Source organism: Sorex fumeus, unplaced genomic scaffold (genome assembly GCF_029834395.1).
Source record: "Sorex fumeus unplaced genomic scaffold, SorFum_2.1 ptg000122l, whole genome shotgun sequence".
Taxonomy (NCBI): Eukaryota; Metazoa; Chordata; class Mammalia; order Eulipotyphla; family Soricidae; genus Sorex; species Sorex fumeus.
In genome coordinates, this window is record NW_026606179.1 from 22525075 (window position 1) to 22546446 (window position 21372).

A 21372-nucleotide genomic window follows, 5' to 3' on the forward strand; every position below is an offset into this window, starting at 1 on the left:
GCACCACCAGGCTGCTGATGCACTCGCCTCACAGGTACAGATTGACCTGCTGGCGGCACCATACCCCCAGGTATTTATTTTTGAGCAGGATGGAGGGAGGCATTCCTGGTGAGGCTCAGGGTACTCATTTATTTTTTATTTAATATTGTTCAACAGCATCTTATTCTTTTCTTCACAGCAAACATATATTTTGTGGATTTATTTATATTTTTATTGCTATTGTAATATATTTTAACCAAAAATTTCTGCTTATTATAGGAAAATAAAACTAAGTTGATTTTCATATACTGATTTTGCACAGAGCACAAGTTTGCTGAGTTTAATAATTTATCAGTGGATAGTATTTGCTCTTTTGACAATTTTGGCTCTTATGATTAATGATAATTTTGATTATTTTTTCCCAGTCTTTATTTCTCTTATTTTCTTTGTTTTACTCTTCTGGCTAGTATTTCTGGTTTAGTGTTGAACAGAAACAAGGTTACATGTGTCTTTGTTGCTAATTATTATGGGAATTCTAATATTTAAATTTTAGCACTTCATTTGCAGTAGGATTTTGGTAGATTTCTTTAAATAATTTTAGCTTGCTAGAGAGTTTTTTAAATAAAATATATTGAGTTGCACCAAATATAAAACAAATATGTTTTGTGTTATGTACGTGTGTGTGTGTGCATGTGTATGTGTGTGTATGTGTGTATGTATACATGTGTGTATGTATGTGTATGTGTGTACATGTATACACCAGTGAAATCTTTGAGGCACTCCTGCTTTTTATCCTTGTAATATGTGGTGATTCTAATTATTATTTCTGTATTTGGTTTTTAGGCACAGCAGGCAATAATCAAGGCTTACTCCCGATTCAGTATTTAGGGATTACTCTTGATGGGGTTCTGAGGACCATGTGGGATGCCATGTATTGAATCCAGGTAGACTGCATGCAAGCGAAATAACTTACTCACTGTACTATCTCTCTGGGCCCAATTTTTTTTTTTTGCTTTTTGGGTCACACCCGGCGATGCACAGGGGTTATTCCTGGCTCATGCACTCAGGAATTACTCCTGGCGGTGCTCGGGGGACCATATGGGATGCTGGGAATCGAACCCGGGTCGGCTGCGTGCAAGGCAAACACCCTACCCGCTGTGCTATCACTCTAGCCCCTGGGCCCCATTTTTTAATTATTTAAAAAATATTATTTAAATACGTTTTCTCTGGCTTGCCAATCATCTTATGAAGTTGTTTTATAATTCTCCTTTCTCTTATTTTTCTCTCTTTTGTGAAGGTATCAAAGCCATGTTGGTCTCTTAAAATGCCCTAAGTAGGTGAGACTGGAGAGATGGTCCTGGGGTTAGGGTGCTTTCCTTGCATGCTGGGGGTGATGGTGGGGCTCAGCGCTGGCATCACATATGGTTCTTCAAACACTACCAGGAAGAAAAACCTGAAGTTTTTTCCAAGGATGGAAGGAGATTTTAGGTCACACTGTGCTGTGTTCAGGGGTTATACCTGATTCTGTGCTCAGGAGTAAAATCTTGGAGGTGTTTGGGGGACCATATGTGGTGCCAGAAATTTGAATCAGATCAGTTGCATAAAAGGCAAGTGTCACCCTCCTCCCCGTGCTCTCTCTGTTCCCTTTGCTTGTTTCTTTTGCCATGCAAAACCTTTAAATTAAAAAAATTTGTTTTTTTTTTGGGGAGTCACACCCGGCGATGTACAGGGGTTACTTATGGCTCTGCATTCAGGAATCACTCCTGGTGGTGCTCAGGGGACCATATGGTATGCTGGGGATCGAACCCAGGTAGGCCACATGCAAGGCAAACACCCTACCCACTCTGCTATTGCTCCAGCCCCTAAAAAATTTGTTTTGCTTTTTTTTTTTGGGCCAGTCCTAGTGGTGCTCAGGGTTGACACCTGGCTCTCTTCTCAGAAGCTCTCCTGGTGGTGCTTAGGGGGCTGTATATATACATGAGATTGAACTAGGGTCAACTGCATGCAAAGCAGGTACCAGAACTCCTGTCTATTTCTCTGGCTCTACAAAACCCTTTTAATTTGCTATGGCCCTATTTGCTTATTTATTTATTTGTTTATTTTCTGTCTTTGCCAATGGCATCAAATCTTTGAAGACATCCCTGAGGTCCATAACTGGAGAAATTTGCCTATATTCACGCTAATGCATTTTATGGATTCTGGTCTAATCTTGACGTCTCTAGTCCACTTTGAATTAATTGAGTTTTGAGTATGGTGTGAGATTGATTCCAGCTTTTTCCTCTTTTGTACGTGACTATTTGGTTTTCCCCCACACCATTTGTTGAAGAGACTTTCCTTGCTCCATTTCATGCACCAAGCTCCTTTGTCATAGATTAATGGTCCATAACTCTGGGGGTTTATCTCTGGGCCCTCAAGTCTTTTCTAATGGCCTGAAAGTCTATATTTTAATACGACACAGTTTTGATTACTATAGATTTATAGTTTAATTTAAAGAAGGGGAAGAAATATAACACCTCCCATATTTTTTCCTCAGAATTGCTTTGGCTGTTTGGGGAGTTTTATGATTAAATATAAATTGTAGTAGATTTTTTGTTTTGTTTTGTTTTGTGGGCCATTCCTGGTGGTTCTTAGGGCTTAATCCTGGCTCTGTGCTCAGGGATCACTTCTGGCGGGACTTGGGGGTACCATACATGGTGCTCTGGTGATGGGGATTGAATGCAGGCTGACTGTGTGCAAGGCAAGAAATTTACCTATTGCCTCTGGTCCCTCATTTTAGATTTTTAGTAGATAATCTAAATCCTTGAAGGAAGTCATTGGAATTTTGATGGTGATTGCATAGAATTTGTATAACATTTTGAGTAGAATGGTCATTTTGACAACGTTAATTCTTTCAATTCATGCACAGGGATTGTTTTTCCATGTTCTGATGTCCTCTTCTATTTCTTTCAGTAGTGGCTTGTAATTTTCATTGTGCAAATCTTTCACCTTCTTTATTCAGTTGATTGCTAGGTATTTGATGTTTGGGGTCACTATTTAAAGTGGGGTTGCCTGTTTAAGAATTAAAATATTTTTAGAGTGCTTATTTTAGGCATTATGATTTATAATCCTGTTAAATGGAGGGTTTTATACATGAAACAGTCAAGAACCACACCCTCCACCAGAGTGTCTGCCCGAGTGGAACTGTCAGTAGAGCTACAAGACCTGGGAACATGGAGACTATCATGTGATATAGGCTGGTGGCTCAAAGGTACGCATGCCATGGATAAGCTGGGAGATACCATCCATGCGAGTCACAGACTAATGGTCACATGACAAAGTTTATTGGGGAGGATAATGGTTTTGTATAGGGGCAGAAAGGGATGCATTATGTGCAGATCACAAGTCGGGAAGTGGAAGATGAACTCTATGGTTACATGGGCTTGATGGGACGGATTGTCACAAAGTGTCAGGGGATTTCTCTGAGCTAGTGTAGAGATGGAACAATGAGATTTTCAGGCACTACAGTTGTCTCCTTTATCCTTTTATCTCAAACCCCTGGCCACAGGCAATTGCAAGGCCATGGAGCCCTGCTAATCTCTGGGGAATGCCAGTTCCCCTGGCAATAGCTTACCCCCATCAAGGCCAGCGCTTGGAGCTTGCCCACAAGCACAAGAATCCAGTTGGTCAGGGAGCTACGCCAGGAAGAGATCCAACACCCCACTGTCCTCCCATTATCTTATTACTCCCAGTACTTCCATTTCAATGAAGATCAGTTCTCAGTTTCTGTTGACCTTAGGCATTTGTCATTTTCTTACAATGTTCCTTTATATCCCACACATGGTGGAGGTCATTCTGTATCTGATGTTCCTCTTCTTCTGACTATCTTCACTCAGCATGATACTCTCCATACCCATTCACATAGCAGCAAATTATGTGATCTCATCTTCTCTCATAGCTGAGTAATATTCTATTGTGTATAAATACCGTATTTTCTTTATCTATTGTTCTGTTTTTTTTTGGACTTGGGTTGTTTCTAGATTTTGGCTCTTGTGACTAGTACTGCAATGAACAGAGGAGTGTAAATGTCTTTTCTGAGTGTAGTTTTGCGCCCTTGTGGTAAATGCCAAGAGCAAAATTGCTGGGTCATGTGGAAGTGCAATTCTTAGTTTTTTGAGAAGTGTTCCTATTGTTTTCCAAAACATTCCCTGCAGCAATGAAAACTTTCTCCCACATTCTTACCAACACTGGTTGTCCTTTGTGATATGTTTCACTAATATGAGATGATATCCCATTGCCATTTTGATTTGCATTTCCCTGATGATAAGTGACGCAGAACATTATTTTCATATACATCTTGGCCATCTGTATATCTTCTTTGAGGAAGTTTTAGTTAATCTCTTTCCCCCATTTTTGGACAGAGTTTTCTCACAAAGTTCTACAGCGCTTTATATATATTGGATATTAACAAATATCCAAGGCATGTAAAGTTAGATGAGTGGAGGGAAAATATTTTCTCCTGGTCTGTGGTGTGTTGTTTTATTGTGGTCATGATCTCTTTTTTGGTGCAGAAGCTTCTTAGTTTGGTTCACATGAGCCAAAATTTGTTTATCTTTGCTTCCATTTGCTTGGCCAGTGACATTAAATCATTGAAACTAACTCAGTTTTCAATGTCATGAAGTGTTCAGTCTATATTTTCATCAGCATAATTATGGATAGGGCTGGAGCAACACCACAGCGGGTAGGGCATTTGCCTTGCACGCGGCTGACCCAGGTTCGAGTCCTCCATCCCTTTGGAGAGCCCAGCAAGCTACTGAGAGTATCCCATCCGCATGACAGAGCCTGGCAAGCTCCCCTTGGCATTTTTGATATGCCCAAAACAGTAACAACAAGTCTCACAATGGCGCCCACTCAAACAAATCGATGAACAATGGGAAGGCAGTGGACAGTGCTACAGTGCTAATTATGGATTCAGGTATGATATTGAAGCCTTTAATCCATTTTGACTTGACTTTTGTGCATGGTGTTATGAAAGGGCCTGGGTTCTTTTTTTTTCTTGCATATGACTGACCAGTTTTCCCAGCACAACTCACCAAATTGATTTTCCTTGCTCCACTTCATTATTTTTGCTGCTCTATCAAAGATTAATTGTTCATCTATCTGTGGATCTATCTCTGAACTGTTTTGCTTGCTACAGTTTTATAGTATAGTTTGAAGCATGGGAATTTTCTTTTGTCCTAGGATTGCTTTGACTATTCAGAGGTTTTTATTATTTCATATAAATTTCAAAAGTGTTTGATCTATGTCTTTAAAAAAAATCACGGGTTTTTTTACAGGGACTTCACTGAATCTGTATAATGCTTTGGGCAAGATTGTCATTTTGACAATTCCAATTTATAGACAGGGGATGTATTTCCATTTCCTCATGTCCTCTTTCATTTCTTTTAGTCATGACTTAGTTTCCTTTGTATAAGTCTTCAAACATAGGAGTACAAATAGCTTTTTCAAATTAATGTTTTTGTGCTCTTGGGATAGATGCCAAGGAATGGAATCACTGGATTATATGGAAGGTCTATTTTTAATTTTTTGAGAATCTCTGTTTTTCCCTTGAGGCCAAACTAACCCACAGACTCACCAACAATACACGAGTAGTTCTTTTTTACCAAATGCTGACCAGCATGGGATGCTTCCAGACTTTTGAAGTGGACCTTTTCCAATTGTGTTAAGTGTTATTATTTTGTTTTTTTGACTTGAATTTCCCTGAGAGTCAGTTATGATGAACACTTTCTCACATGCCTTTTGGCCATATGTAGATCTTTGAGGAAATGTCTGCTCAGCTCATTCCCCTATTTTTTGATGGGGGAGTTTGTTTCTTTGTTGTTAAAGTTTGTGAGTGTCTTGGATAAAAGCAATATGTCAGATGTATGGTGTGTGAATATTCTCTCCCACTCAGTAGGGTGTTTATTTTATTTTAACCATCATTTCTTTTGCCATGCAGAAAGCAGTTTTTTCCCTTAAGTATAGTTCCATTTGTTTATTTTTGTTTCTGTTTTCTTTGCCAATAGTGCTGAATCCTAGAAGATACCTCTAAAATCAGTGTGAGGAAGAATTCTATGTTTTTCATCTGTGGGGATAACATAAAATTTTTTGATCCATTTTGAATTAATTTTTATTTATGGTGTGAGATTTTGGCCCACATTTTCATTTGTTTCTTTGTTTGGGACCCCAAAGGAGAGAGAGAACAAAAGGGAATGCCCCGTCACAGAGGCAGGGTGGGATGGGGGGATGGGGGGGTGGGAGGGATACTGGGATCAGTGGTAGTGGAGAATGGAGAATGGGAGGGATGGGTACTCAATCATTGTATAACTGAAACCCAAGCACAAAAATCTGTAAGTCTACAACTGTACCTCATGGTGTTTCACTAATAAAAAATTTTTAAAAATAAATAAAATGGATTTCCTAAAAAAATTAAAAAAGACTAATTTTTTCTTTAAATTTTATTGTAGTATGGATAGGATGGTTATATTACTGACAAAATATTTGGTGTTGAAGTTTGAAGTCCAAAGCAATGACACTCACCTCATTTGGTTATTCCTCTTTTTCTTTGAGATATGGGACTTTTCCTTTAAAAAATTTATTATGCATATTATTTTATTGAATCACAGTGAGATACACAGTTACAAGTTTGTTCATGATTGGCTTTCAGTCATATAATGTTCCAACGCCTGTCCCTTCACCAGTGTACATTTCCCACCACCAATGTCCCCCGTTTCCCTCCTGTTCCCCCCAACAGGTTTTTTATTTTTAAAAAATCATATAGCATTCAATAATTGTAAATATATTTACTGCAATTTACATACTTAGTTAACACATTAAATTCTATACATACAAATAGAATTTTAGCTCTAAAATCCCAAAAAACTGGTAAATTAAATGATTGGATCTGTAGAAGTCAATTCAAAATCTCTGTAACTTTACCTTCCTTAAACTATGAAAAAAAAACCCTGACAATTTGATTCATGACTTTCCCTTTCTTAATGCTGAATTTCATTACAGATAGTTTTCCTGCTCCCATTTGGGTAGCGTGTATGTGTGTGCACGCATGCACACACACGCACACATGTGCGTATCTGTGTTGCTGTGTTTGCTGCATCAATTCAGGTCTGCTTACTCTGTGCTCCCACAAGCCCCCAAGGACCTCTCCTCATGATCTTGAACCTTTTGTTATGTCCCTGTTTATTTTCCCATTGGGGGACACTGATTGGCCAACTGCATCATTTTGCTTTGAACCCACCACAGAAGACGGTGCTTGCTGGTCCCCAAGGTCCATGTGCTAGCTAAGGAACCACTGACTGTCCTGACTGAGGATGGTGGTGAGTGAATCACACCTTACTAAGGGGTCAGCTCAGCCTCTGCAGCCAGGAGAGTTTTATCCAGTGCAACTGCTCTGTCCAGCATCTGCGGCTGCCTCGTAATGGCATCTGGGCCTTACTGGATGTGTGGAGACCCACAACGGGCCCAGGGCCTTGGATGGGCTCTGAGAAGGACTTGAGGTTCCAGTGGAGGATGCTGAGCAGAGCCCTTCTTCAGGGAGCTCTGTGCTCAGACTAGCACCCACACCCCAAATTACTCACGCAACCTGCAGCGTCTTGAACATGATGGAGCCTGTTAGGTGTTGTTGGAAAATGACTTTTTGGTTTTGGGGCCTACACAACTATGCTCACAGGTTAGTCCTGGTTCTGTGCTTAGGTTCTGGTAGTGCTTGAGGGACCATATGGGATGCAGGGGGTGGAATTGGGTCTGCCATGGCAAGTGACTTACCCGCTGTACTATTGCTTCGGCCCTGGCAAGAGACTTTTTTTTTTCTCTTTGGGTCACACCCGGCATTGCACAGGGGTTACTCCTGGCTCTGCACTCAGGAATTACTCCTGGTGGGGTTTGGGGGACCATATGGGATGCTGGGAATTGAGCCCGAGTCAGCCGCGTGCAAGGCAAACGCCCTACCCGCTGTGTTATTGCTCCAGCCCTCCTGGCAAGAGACTTTGAAAGTGACTTCTGGGTCAAATCTTATGAAGCAGAGCATGGAAAAGAGGCTCGTAGGATTTTTTCTTTTTCTTTGTTTTTGGATCATACCCAGCAGTGTGGTGCCCAAGGGTGCCCCCCAGCTAAGTGCTTGGGAATTCCTCCTCTAGTTGTTTGGGGATCACATGATAGTGGGGACTGAACCATATACAAGGCATGTTCCCAAGTACAAAGGATGCACTCCTGCCTTAAGAGTCCTCTCCCAGGCCCTCTTCTGAAATCAGGTCTGATTGTGCTCAGGTCTTACTCCTGGCTCTTTGCTCAGGGATCATTTCTGGAGGGCTCAGGGGACCATATGCAGTGCTGGGGATCGAACCCCAGTTGTCGTGCACAAGGCAAGCACCCTACCTGTTGTCCTATGGCTCTGGCCCCTCTTCTGAATTTTTATGTGAGAGGAGTGTAGCTTGGCATCTGGAACAAGGGCCTTTCACCTTATTTCCATGCTATTCTGATCTCAAGAATTTGTTCCGAGTGTGGACATTTCCCCCCATTTGAAGCCAGGGGACTTATTATTTTCTCAGGACCTGTGAAAACAAGCCCTGGGCTTTGCCTCTTTGGTGAGTGATATGGGAGATAACCTGCCAATGCAGAGGGAGAGCTTATCCACTCAGGAAGGGATCTCAGGAATCTGTTCCAATGCATTACCCTGACAAAGCTCAACACCAGAGAGGAGAAGGGGCAGCCCAGCGTCTCCTATTGTTGGTGGCACACAGGGGACAAGGACCCTGGTCCCTCCAGCCTCACAGCTGGGGCTGTCTTCTTCTTACTGCACTCTACTCCAAGGCAGGGCACGAGGTCATGCTTGAAATCTCAATGCTGTTTTGTCAGAGTTGACTTAGAATCTGCAGGGACAGGAACGTCTTGAAATGAGAGCCACCGAGAGCACTGGGCCCTTGCTGTGTCATTGTAGTCAGAGCCTGGTGAGTCTGGGCAGGGCATCGCAGCTGCTGGGCATCTGGAATGGTCTTTCCTGGGCAGGGAAGGGGTCAGCTCACTCTGGGCAGTGCTCTGGGGGACTGCGTGGTGGCAGGGACTGAACCCGAGGACTGGCATGCAAGGAGCCATTTCCACAACCTCAGAGCCTCCATGGAATCCCGTGGACTTCTTCTTCCTCTGCCCACAGCTGCCCTTTTTCCTTCTCCCACTGCCAATATAGACATTAACCCTTCTTGCCTGTAATCTTTGTTGCTTTCCCTACTAACCTCTGACATAAAGGATTAATTTTTGGCATTTCCCCCCCACTTTCTTTGAAGTGCTCCTTCTGGCTACAAAAACTTCCAATTAAGTTTTTTAAATAAAAGATAGAAGTTAAAAGCAACGGCTGCCTGGGGTTAGCGGAATGGAAGCTTGTAGTTGCTTGAAGCTGTACTTCAAAAAGAGAAAACCCAATTTTAAAAGTTTATTCGTAAAATATGTTGTGTTAAAAAAAAAGACTGTAGGTGCTGTTGGCGGTTGCAGACTCAGGCTGTAGGGCCCTTGTTCTGCTGTATTTGTTTTCAGAAGCTTCCTCTATCCTTCATGCTTTTGTTCCTACTACATGCAGTGGAAGTTGGAGCACTTGATTCCTTTACGCTGTCCTCAGAAGTTAATAAATTAAATAGTAAGATTCTCCTCTTTACTAACCTCAGAAATTTTTTTTGATCACTGGCCATACCTGATAGTCCACCAGGGCTACTCCTAGGGGTCCTTGGGGCGGACTATGTGGTACTGGGATTTGAACTTGAGTCTCCCGCAAGCAAAATATATACTCTATCTCTTTGAGCCAGAACTAATGAACACTTGGGAAAATGAGGGGGAAATTAACTTCTGAAAAAAAAATACAAAATGCCCTTTTCCCATTTTCATCCCAAAATTCAGGTCACAGTCAAGGAAGTGGAAAAATAATCAATCATCACTCAATGAGGGATTCTTCAAACTGTGGCTCATTACACTTTGGTGGACCAGATAATCAACGGTCTCAGTGAACAGTTGCTGCCTTTTGAGCAGGCTCGGGGCATTGACCTCCTGCACTCCCGAAAATCCCCATAGAATTGGGATTCAGCAACTGAGGAGTTAACCAACTGGCAACAGAGTTGGTTGGATCTGTGACTGTGAGACCTGAGGACTGAAAAGAATTAAATCCAGTTGCACACAATCCCCCTGTCTCTGAAACCTGAAGTTAAGAGAAAAGAAGTCTGGGGCGCAGACTGCACGCTGATGAGCTTCTGGCTATGTGTAAACCCTCTCTCTGTGGTTGGCCGCCCACAGGTGCTATGGCTGAATGACTTTTTACCTGATGTCTGTGTTGGCTCTTCGAGGAATCCAACCATCTTTTCCAAATTTCATCATTGTGCTGATGTGATTGCTCCTTTTCAGAGCCACCCCTGGAGTAACAAGACCTTTCTCTGTGCCTCTGCCTACCCTCTCCAGTCCAGCCTCTGTCACCTGGGAGTCTGTGACCTGGAGCCAAGGTGATCTGGGGTTGAGCAATGAGAAAGACATGAGCACAGGATCCAGAAGAACAGGGTACAGTGCTGCCTGGCCAGTGTAGATTCATGAGTTCAAACCCCTGGTGTCTCATATGTGATCCTGGCAGCTCTACTGTTCGACATCCCTGGCACTGCAAGCATTTTCTACATCACAGGCAGGGGTGTGCGGGCACCACAATAGGGGTGAGCCTCACAACTAAACAGGAAAATAGATGTGTGAGAGCTATGGCCAGGAAGTGTGGTGTCTGGTGTCTGTGGAGCATGTGTGTGGGCACAATTACCTCCTCTATGCCTCAGGTAAGCGTGCATCCAGCAAGCACTGTAACTCAAGGAGCACAAAATTAGGAGTCACATGGACAAGTGATGCAACCTGGTGTGTGACCTCAGGTGGGCCCTGAGTCAGGTGTGTGTGCAGCCTCCAGTCAGCTCACAACATAGACAGCAACAAAGGGAAGGAGGAACTAAAATGTAAAATTCAATCAGATCAGGGGCCAGAGCCATACATATGGTGTCCCTTACCTGCCAGGAGTGAGCCCTGAGCACAGAGCCAGCAGTAACCTCAGCACTGCTGGGTGTGGCCCCAAACCAAACCAAATCAAACAATTGACAGCCTATTTCTACACGGAAACTTATGGGTTTTTTTTTTGGAGGGGGGAGGTGGCATAGGGGTTAGGGCATACCCAGGGATGCTCAGGGGGCTGCTCCTATGCCTCCTATGCTCAGGGGACCATATGTGATGCTGGGGATTTGAACTAGTGTCACTGTGGCAACCATGAGCCAATAAAGTACATCCCTTGCCTCCTGTACTTTCTCTGGCCTCCAAGTATCTGAGTATGTATGTGCGTGTGTGTGTGTGTGTGCGTGTGCATGTGTGTACATGTGTGCAAACCATGTGCTCCAGCCCTTTGAGCTATCACCCTGGCCCCGGAATCTTTTAAAAATGCATATCAGGTTTATCATTGACTGCTTTCTTGCTTCTATTTGCCTGGTAGACTTTTACTTGGCCCTGATTCTGAGCCATTCTCAGCTTCACACTTCATTTCCTGGATGTAACCTGAAGATAGATGCTTGAGTCTTCCTCTGAGAGCCAAATTGGATCTCTTTTCTTTTTAACAAATTAGTGAATCTCTCACTGAACTTGAGCTCATTCATGTCAATTAACAGCATCAGCTCTGTCATACTATTTTATCTTATAATTACTAAGTGTATTACATCTGTTGCATTTGCTTCTCTATTTGTGATAGTTCCTTTAAATTTATTTGGATATTTAGAGAGGTTGATGTGATTTTATTCTAGTTTTTAGCTCTGTGCTCACACTTAAAACTCAGGGACTGGAGAGGTAGTTCAATAGGCAAGGTGGAGGCTTTGCAGGCAGGAAATCTGGGATTCAGTCCCCAGCACTGACTGCATTGTCTCCCAACTGTGCTAGGAGTGACCTGTCACTGTCACTGTCCTCCTGTTGTTCATTGATTTGCTGGAGAAGGCCCAGTAACGTCTCCATTGTGACAATTGTTACTGTGTTTGGCATATCGAATACGTCACGGGTAGCTTGCCAGGCTTTGCTGTGCGGGCGAGACACTCTCAGTAGCTTGCAGGGCTCTCTGAGAGGGGCGGAGGAATCGAACTCTGGTTGGCCATGTTAGCCGCTTGCAAGGCACTCGCCCTACCCGCTGTGCTATCACTCTAGCCCCAGGAGTGGCCTAAGAACCAAAAATAAAAACAAGGGGCCAGAACAATAGTACAGTGGGTAGTGTGTTTGTTTTGCACGTGGTTTATCTGGGTTCAATCTCTGGCATCTTATATGGTCCCCCGAGCACCACTAGGAATGATTCCTGAGTGCAGAGCCAGGAGTAACCCCTGAGCACCTTCGGGTGTGGTCCCAAAGCAAAAACAATAAATATAATAACAACAACCCTCATCAAACATGTGATTAGGATTCTGTTTTCTTATTTACCCTTTAATATGGGGTTTTAAAATAAAATTTAATATAAATTTTGAAATAAAAGCATCATAGTATGTATTTCTATACGCCACTAATTTAAAGTTCATAATTCATTAGTTATTAGCATATTGACAGACATGTGCAGTGATCACTATAATCAATCTTAAAACATTTTATCATCACAAAAAGAAAGGACTCCTTTATCCTTTCTCTGCCACCTACCTCTTCACTGTGCTCCTGCACATCTAAGCAATCTCTGTTCTACTTCCTAAGCCGATAGATTTTTCTGCTCTAGACAATTCATGGCAATGGAATCATATTTATGATTCATCTGTGTTGTAGCATGCGTCAATATCTTATTCTTTTTCATGGCAGTATAGTTCTCCATTGTACATTTTGAGTATCCATTCACCAACTGATGGAAATTTGGGCTGTTTCTTCTTTTTATAAATTATAAACAATTGTGAGACATTATTGGTACCCGCTTGAGCAAATCGATGAACAATGGGAGGACAGTACTAGGATGCTACAGTGCTATTTTAAGCATTCTTATCCAAGCTATTACATAATAAGTATTTTTCACTTGGGTGTCTAAGAATTGTTAGGTCACGTGGTAAGTCTACATTAAATACATTGAAAAGTCTTGTAATATCACGTTTCACTCAAATGAGAGAAAGAATCTGGAGTTCTGACATCCGTCGAAGATCAAGAATCAGGGACGCTGTCTCATTTGCCAAGGTGTCGAAAATCAGATGGGCTGGTCACGTAATGAGATTTAAAGATGACCGCTGGACTAGAGCTGTTACCGACTGGATTCCACGGGATGTCAAAAGACCGCGTGGCCGCCCACCTACCAGATGGTCAGACTTCTTCGTCAAGATCATGAACGATCGGTTTGAGGCCCTTCATGTTCCCGGAGCGAACAGATGCCATTGGGCTCCACTAGCATGCGACAGGGACAAATGGAGACGTTACTGGCGCCCGCTCGAGCAAATCGACGACTAACGGGAAGTTAAGTGATTAAGTGATTAAGTGAAAAGTCTCCAGACTCTTTTCCAAAGTGACCACAATCATTTTATGTTCCAAGTGGCAAAACATGAAGGTTGGGATGTTTCTTGACCAATGTTTCTTTTTAACCCTCAAATTTTAATTTATGCACAAATGTGATTTATGATTCTGTTAATGTTAGAGTTTCATGCATACAATGACTAGTGACACTTATCTCTCTACCAATGGGGACATGAATCTGTCAACTTTGGTTTATTCTTCTTTTTGGAGTTACATTCAGCTCCTTTTTTCTCTTTGAGACCTTTTTGTTGTTGTTTCCTTTTTTTTCCATTTTTTATAATTTTATTTATTGAATCACCATGAGAACAGTTACAAAGCTTTTGGGTTTAAGTCTCGGTCATACAATGAAACACCCGTACCTTCACCAGTGCCCATTCTCCACCACCAAAAACCCCAGTATACCCCCATCCTACACCCTCCCCCTACCTGTGGGGCAGATGATTTCCACGTTACTCTCCCTACTTTGATTACATTCAATATTTTGACACTAGACCCACCACTATTATTTGGGATTTTACCCCAACACTCAGATTTGCTGAAAAGGCAACACTAGACAATTTGTTTTCTATTGCTGGTTATGAATAACAATGGTGTTGTGTGGCTGCAGTAGTGGCCGCACAATTTTGAAATTTTGAAACTTAAATCTGGAGGGACTTCTACCAAAACCTGCTGGGTTCTGAGATTTGTTCCTGAGTCTCTTGGACCATGGCCGTTAAGCAGTTTGATCAGGAGCCAGAAAGGCCGTTCATGGGCAGCGACTCAGGGTCTTGTTGGGACAGGGAGGAAAAGGCTGGCTCCATCCCCATCCTGTGAGTCCCGTGTGCCTCATCACTGAGGGCTCAAACCTGACTGCCCAATGGCCTTTGGAGGATGGCGGCCACCGAGCTGCCAAGGGGGAGCAAGTGGAGGGACAATACCCTTCCCCCATGGGGAGGCCCAGTGACAGTAACATACTGCAGGGGCCGGACACATTTCCGCCAAAAGCCACTGGGTTCTGAGATTTGTTTCTGAGTCTCTGGATTCATGGCCGTTAAGCTGCTTGATCAGGAGCCAGAGAGGTTGTTCGTGGGCGATGACTCGGGGTCTTGTTGGGGTGGGGAGGAAAGGGCCGGCTCCACCCCCATCCCGTGAGGCCCCACATGTCTCATCACTGAGGACCCAAACCTGACTGTCCAATGGCCTCTGGAGAATGGCAGCCACCGAGCTCCCTAGAGGGAGCAGGCGGAGGGAAAGCACCCTTTTCTCCCTGGGGTGGCCTGGCAACAGAAACCTTCTGAGGGGTCCGGATGCATTTCTGCCAAAAGCCACTGGGTTCTAAGATTTGTTTCTGAGTCTCTGGGATCATGGCTGTTAAGCAGCTTGATCAGGAGCCAGAGAGGCCATTCGTGGGGGAGGACTCAGGGTTTCGTTGGGGTGGGGAGGAAAGGGCTGGCTCCACCTCCATCCTGTGAGGCCCCATGTTTCTCATCACTGCGGGTTCATACCTGATTGTCCAGTGGCCTCTGGAGGATGGTGGCCACCGGGCTGCCAGGGGGAATAGGCCAAGGCACAAAACCTATTCCCATCTGGATTGTCCCAGCTCTGGTAACCTATTGCAGGGACCAGACGTATGTCTGCCAAAAGCCGCTGGGTTTCAAGATTTGTTTCTTTTCTTTTCTTTTCTTTTCTTTTCTTTTCTTTCTTTTTTTTTTGCCTTTTTGGGTCATACCTGGCGATGCTAGGGGTTACTCCTGGTTCTGCACTCAAGAATTATACCTGGCAGTGCTGGGGGGACCATATGGAATGCTGGGAACTGAACCCGGTTCGGCCGCGTGCAAAGCAAACACCCTACTCACTGTTTTATAGCTCCAGCCCCTCAAGATTTGTTTCTGAGTTTCTGGGATCATGGCCATTAAATGGCTTGATCAGGAGCCAGGGAGGCCGTTCATGGGTGGCGACTCAGGGTCTAGTTGGGATGGGAAGGAAAGGGCCGGCTCCACCCCCATCCTGTGAGGCCCCATGTGTCTTGTCACTGCAGGCCCAAACCTGACTGTCCAATGATCTCTGGTGGATGGTGGCCACCTAGCTGCCATGGGGGAGCAGGCAGAGGGACAACACCCTTTCCCCCATGGAGTGGCCCGGCGACAGTAACCTACTCAGGAACCGGATGCATTTCTGCCAAAAGCTGTTGGGTTTCGAGATTGGTTTCTGAGTCTCTGGGATCATGGCCATTAAGCAGTTCAATCAGGAACCAGAGAGGCCATGCCTCCAATTATATAGCTGAGCCGGAGGTGATTTGTGGGTGTGTCTCCCACATACCTGACTTTTGGCCGTTTACTTTCTTGGTAAACTTTGCCCCAAGTTTTTGGGGTCTGGCCAAAGGCACAGCAGCAATTTTGGGGTATCTGAAAGTCTGATGGTGCCATCAGGCTGCTGATGCACTTACCTCACAGGTACAGATTGACCTGCTGGAAACACCATACCTCCCGTCGTTGTTTGCTTTTTGGGCCACAAATGACAATGCTCATGGTTACTTATGGTTTGGCACTCAGGGATCACTCCTGATAGTGTTTGGAGGACCATATGGGGTGTGGGGATGGAACCTGGGTCGCGAAAGCCTCTTAGAACTCTACTGTCTCATTGAACTTTTGTTCTTTTTAAAGACTATTCTGAATATTCTAGGTCTTACCACTGCATTATGTATTTTAGCATAGCTAGTAAATCTTTGCATTCAGGAATCACTCCTCTGGGGGACCACATGGGATTCCAGGGATTGAACCTTGGTTGGCCACGTGCAAGGCAAATACCCTACCCGCTGTACTATCACTTCAACCTCTAGCTAGTAAACTTCTGGAAAAAAAAAAGCTGTTGAAAATTTCACGAAATTTATACTAACTCTATACTCCATAGACAAGTTTGGAATGTACTAACCTAGTTTTCTGATCCACAAACATGGGATGTATTTTCATTTATTTAGCTCTTATTTAGTTCTTTCAATATGTTTTATAGTTGTAGACACATATCTTTATATGTATATAAAATACATATTATAATACATAGCACAATGTTACATAATTGAACTTTGTTTTGGGCCTCCCAGCCAGTAATCAAAAGGCGCGAGGATTCTCTGCCAATTGGGTAAGTGGTTCAAGGCAAGACCCCAATGATTCAGTTTTTCTCTGGCCCTCTGTTTCTGGGGATTACCTGAGCCACCCTAGAGGTACCCTTGGGTCTTCAGGGCTGCTCCCAGATGCACAGGGCCCATGTGGTACTGAGGTATAAATAAGATATACCTGGGGTTGGAGTGATAGCACAGCAGTTCAGATGTTTGCCTTGCACACGGCTGGGTTTGATTCCCAGCATTCCATATGGTCCCCTGAGCACCACTGGGATTAATTCCTGAGTGCATGAGAATCTCCTGCCCCCATCCTTGCCCGGGACCCTTGGAGGGGGGCGGGTTGAGTCCCCCCCCCCCCGCCTGGAGCAGAGCCCTGGCAGCTGAAGACCTCCAGAACCAGCCACAACCATGCTGAGACCACTCTCCACATGCATGAAGGTACCGGCAGAGGAACAAAGGCATGCGTGTCCCGGGGCTGAGATCTCCAAGCCTGAAACTCCCCGTGGTGTACCCAATATGCCAGATACCAGTAACAATGATGGGTCTCATTCTCCTACCCTGAAAGAGCTTTTTTTTTTTTTATTTATTTATTGAATCACTGTGGGAAAGGTTACAAAGCTTTCAGGTTTATATCTCAGTCATGCAAATATCAAACACATTTCCCTTTACCAATACTTATTTTTTACCATGAAGAACCCCAATAAAACCCCACCCCCCACCCCTCCCCGTCCCTGTGAGGCAGATGAATTCTAGTTAACACTCTATCTGCTTTGATTAGATTCATTGTTTCAATAAAAGATTCATCACTATTATTTAGAGTTTACCCCCCCCCCAAATCAGACATGCTGAAAAAGCATTGTGAAGTGATTTGCTTTCTACGGCTGGGTTCAAGAATTAAATGTTGGTTTTGGATTTCTGCTCTTTTACCTATTGACCCTGGAAGTATTTCTACTGAAAGTCAGATAGTTAAGAAATTGGTTTCTGTGTTATGGAGTCCTGGCCGTGCTGGAGAGCCGCTCGCGGGGGGCAACCGGTGGCCTCAGTAGGGCGTGAAGGGCGGACCGAAACGCCCCCCTTCCCATGAGGTTTTAGTCGCCCCCACAATCCCGGCTCATACCTGCTGTCCACAAGGCTCCCATGTGGCCGCCATCTTTCTTTCCAGAGAGGAGAGGGCGAATGGGGCAACACCCTTTCCCCTCCGGCAGACTTGATGGCCTGGATCAATGCATAGTCCGTTCACTTTTCTGCTCCAAGCTGCTGGGTTCTGCATTAAGCCCTTGTGCTTCTGGGGCTGTGGCCGTGCTGGAGAGCTGCTCGCTGAAAGAGCTTTTAATATGGCACTTTTTAAAATCTCAGGACTAGGGCGAAGGAGACATTACTGGTGCCTGCTCGAGGCAATAGATGAAAACAGGATGATCGTGATCATGATCGTGATGAGCCAGGAATAGTCCCTGTGCATCACCGATTGTGGGCCAAAGAGAAAGAGAGAGAGAGAGAGAGAGAGAGAGAGAGAGAGAGAGAGAGAGAGAGAGAGAGAGAGAGAAGATATACCCTAATGTGGGTTCCATCTGACCCACAAAGTAAGTAAGTAAAGTAAAGGCCCTCCCGTTGATCATCGATTTGCTTGAGTGGGCCCAGTAATGTCTCCATTGGAGACTTTGTTACTGTGTTTGGCATATCGAATACGTCATGGGGAGCTTGCCAGGCTCTGCCGTGCGGGCAGGAGCAATAGCACAGTGGTAGGGCGTTTGCCTTGCACGCAGCCAACATGGCCGACCCGAGTTCGATTCCTCCGCCCCTCTTGGCAAGCTACCGAGAGTATCTCGCCCGCACTGACCCACAAAAACACGTTTTATTTTATTTGATTTTAGGGTGGTGAGATTTGGTTGCATCTGATGGTGCTTAGGGTGCATCTGAAGGTGCTCCTGGCACTGTTCAGGGAACAGTATATGGTGCTGGGATTGAATCAGGGTCAGCAATGTGTAAAGCCTTAACATGGTACTATTTCTCTGGCCTGGAAACACATTTTAAATCTAAAGACAGGGCCATCAAGATAGCTCAAGGCATGTACCAATCTCCTTGCCAATGGCTGGCACTGGGTGGTTCTGAGCATTGCTGGGTTTAGCCCTGGAAGCCAGGAGCACCATCTGGAGCCCCGCAAGCATGGCCAGGAGGACCCTGAAGGTCCCTGGCACTGAAAGGTCCTATCAGCATTGCACACTCTCAGGCTCTCTCACTGAAACGCAGGCACAGTTGGCAATCACCAGAAAGGGCCCTGGGGATCCCCTAAACACTGCTTGAGTGAAATTTCCCTAAAATAAGTTAGAAAATGCATAAGAAGAGGAAGGAAAGATGCGTGTAACACCAGTCAGAAACAAGCTCTGGACTCACCAGCAGGAGGGCTGCCTGCCGGCACTGCTCTTGCTTCTCTCTCCAGTCACAGACCCTCTAGTCTCACTTCTGCCTCAGTTCGTGTATCTGTGCTGGCAGGCCTAGGAGATGCTGGACATGCCGCTCCTCACCCCATGCTCCTTGCCCTTGCCTCCTTGACTCCGGATATGGAGGGAACACAGTGAGGACTAGCCACGACACAGAGAAAACAGTGAGGACCAGTCACGGTACAGAGGGGAACAGCAAGGACCAGCCATGGCACAGAGGGGAACAAAGAGGGAGAGCCAAGGTACAGAAGGAACCAGTGAAGACCAGCCACGGCACAGAAGAGAACAGTAAGGACTAGTGACAGCACAGAGGACACAAAAAAAGAGGACCAGCCACGTACATAGGGGAACAGAAAAGACCAGCAATGGCACAGAGGGGAACCAGCCACAACACAGAGGGGAACAAGGAGGGCCAGGCACATAGCACTATGGATGGTCACGTGATGTGGGCATTCATTTAGTGTTACCCACAGAGATCTGGCTGCCCTGGGGCTGGCTGGTGCTCTCGAACCCACCCCAGTGCCTGCAGCCTACCTCTCTGGTCCTGTGCCCACATGGGTTTGCTGGAGGCAGATCTGATGCCAAGGTTTCTGTTCAGGGGAGGAGACTTATTCAGGGGCCACGCTCAGGGAAGATTGGGCAGGGGTGTGGGATGAAAGGGGAGGACAGCTAGGCAAGCCCAAGGCACAACTCATCTCTCAGGTGGGTCTGAAGTTTTTTTGTATTGCTTTGTTTTAAATATCTATATTTGTGGTAGACAATCTCATTTACATTGGTGCAGAATCATTTCTCATACTTAAGTCAGATGCTAAGCTTTATTCCAAGGGAAATAGGGAAACTGAGACCTTCTCTGCCTCCCTCTTGTCTGAACATAGAAGCCACTGGAGGGCCTGGAAACACTGGCTAAAGCTTCCTGCAGCCGGGCTAGGGACAGTGTGGATTCTTCCATGGGACATGCCACTCCTCACCCTGTTCAGGCATGGCTGAGCTGGGCACAGACCCCAGGGGCAGGGGGCCAGGCTGTCATGCCCTCTCACCCTTGGTGCAGAACAAACTCAACAATCTGGGGCTGGAGAGGTAGGGCAGTAGGAAAGGCATTTGCCTTGCCCACAGCCGATCCAGGTTCGATTCCCGGAATCCCAGTAATCCCATATGATCCCCTGAGCACCACCAGGAGTAATTCCTGAATGCAGAGCCAGGAGTAATTCCTGAGCATCACTGGGTGTGACCCTCCCCCCAAAGCAAAAAGCCCCCAAAAACAGAAAAAAAAAAAAACAAAACAAACCAATATGGGGCCTGAGAGATAGTGCTGTGAGTAGGGCGCTTGCCTTGCACATAGCTGACCTGGGTTTGATTCCTGGCATCCCTTATGGTCCTCCAAGCCCACCAGAAGTAATTTCTGAGTGCAGAGCTAGTAAGTGAGCCCTGAGCTCTTCTAAGTGTGGCTCCCAAAGAATGCAAGACAAACACACAAACAAACAACCGAGACTCAACAGTGGGGACCCAGCGAGGTATGGGAGGAAGGACTGTGAGACAGAACTCATGTCCTGCAGTCAGGAGCAGCATGGGGGACGCATATGCCACAGCTCATGCTCTTACCTTTGGGATTTAAAGATCCAAGAAGAGCCAGAGAGACCCCTGCCATGGGGTGGATAGTGCTGGTTGGCGCTATGCAGGTCCCCGACTTCTGGCAGCCAAGCTGCCAGGAGAGAGTCATCCTGAGCAGGAAATCAGTCACTTCTCCACTTGGTGCAGTTTATGCCTCATGGTAAAGTGGATGCCTGGCCTTTAATTCATTTTTTTTACTTGAATCCTTTTTTAAATTGAATTGAATTTTTAAAATTGAATTAAAATTGAATTTAAATTTAATTTTTAAATTGAATTTAATTGAGATACAGTTATAAAGGGGCTGGATTGATAGCACAGTGGGTAGGGCATTTGCCTTGCACGCAGCCAACCGGGGCCAACCCAATTTCGATTCCTCCGCCTTCAATTCCTCCACCCCTCTTGGAGAGCCTGGCAAGCTACCGAGAGTATCTCACCCACACAGCAAAGCCTGGCAAGCTACCTGTGACGTATTCGGTATGCTAACCACAGTAACAAGTGTCACAATGGAGATGTTACTGGACCCGCTTGAGCAAATCGATGAACAACGGGAAGACAGTGACAGTGACAGAGACAGTTATAAAGCTTCATGTTTGAGTTTCAGTCATACAATAATGGAACGCCCATTAATGCAGAACCCAGCAGCTTGGAGCAGAAAAGTGAAAGGACTATGCGTTAATCCAGGCAATCATTTCTGCCCAGAGGGGAAAGGGTGTC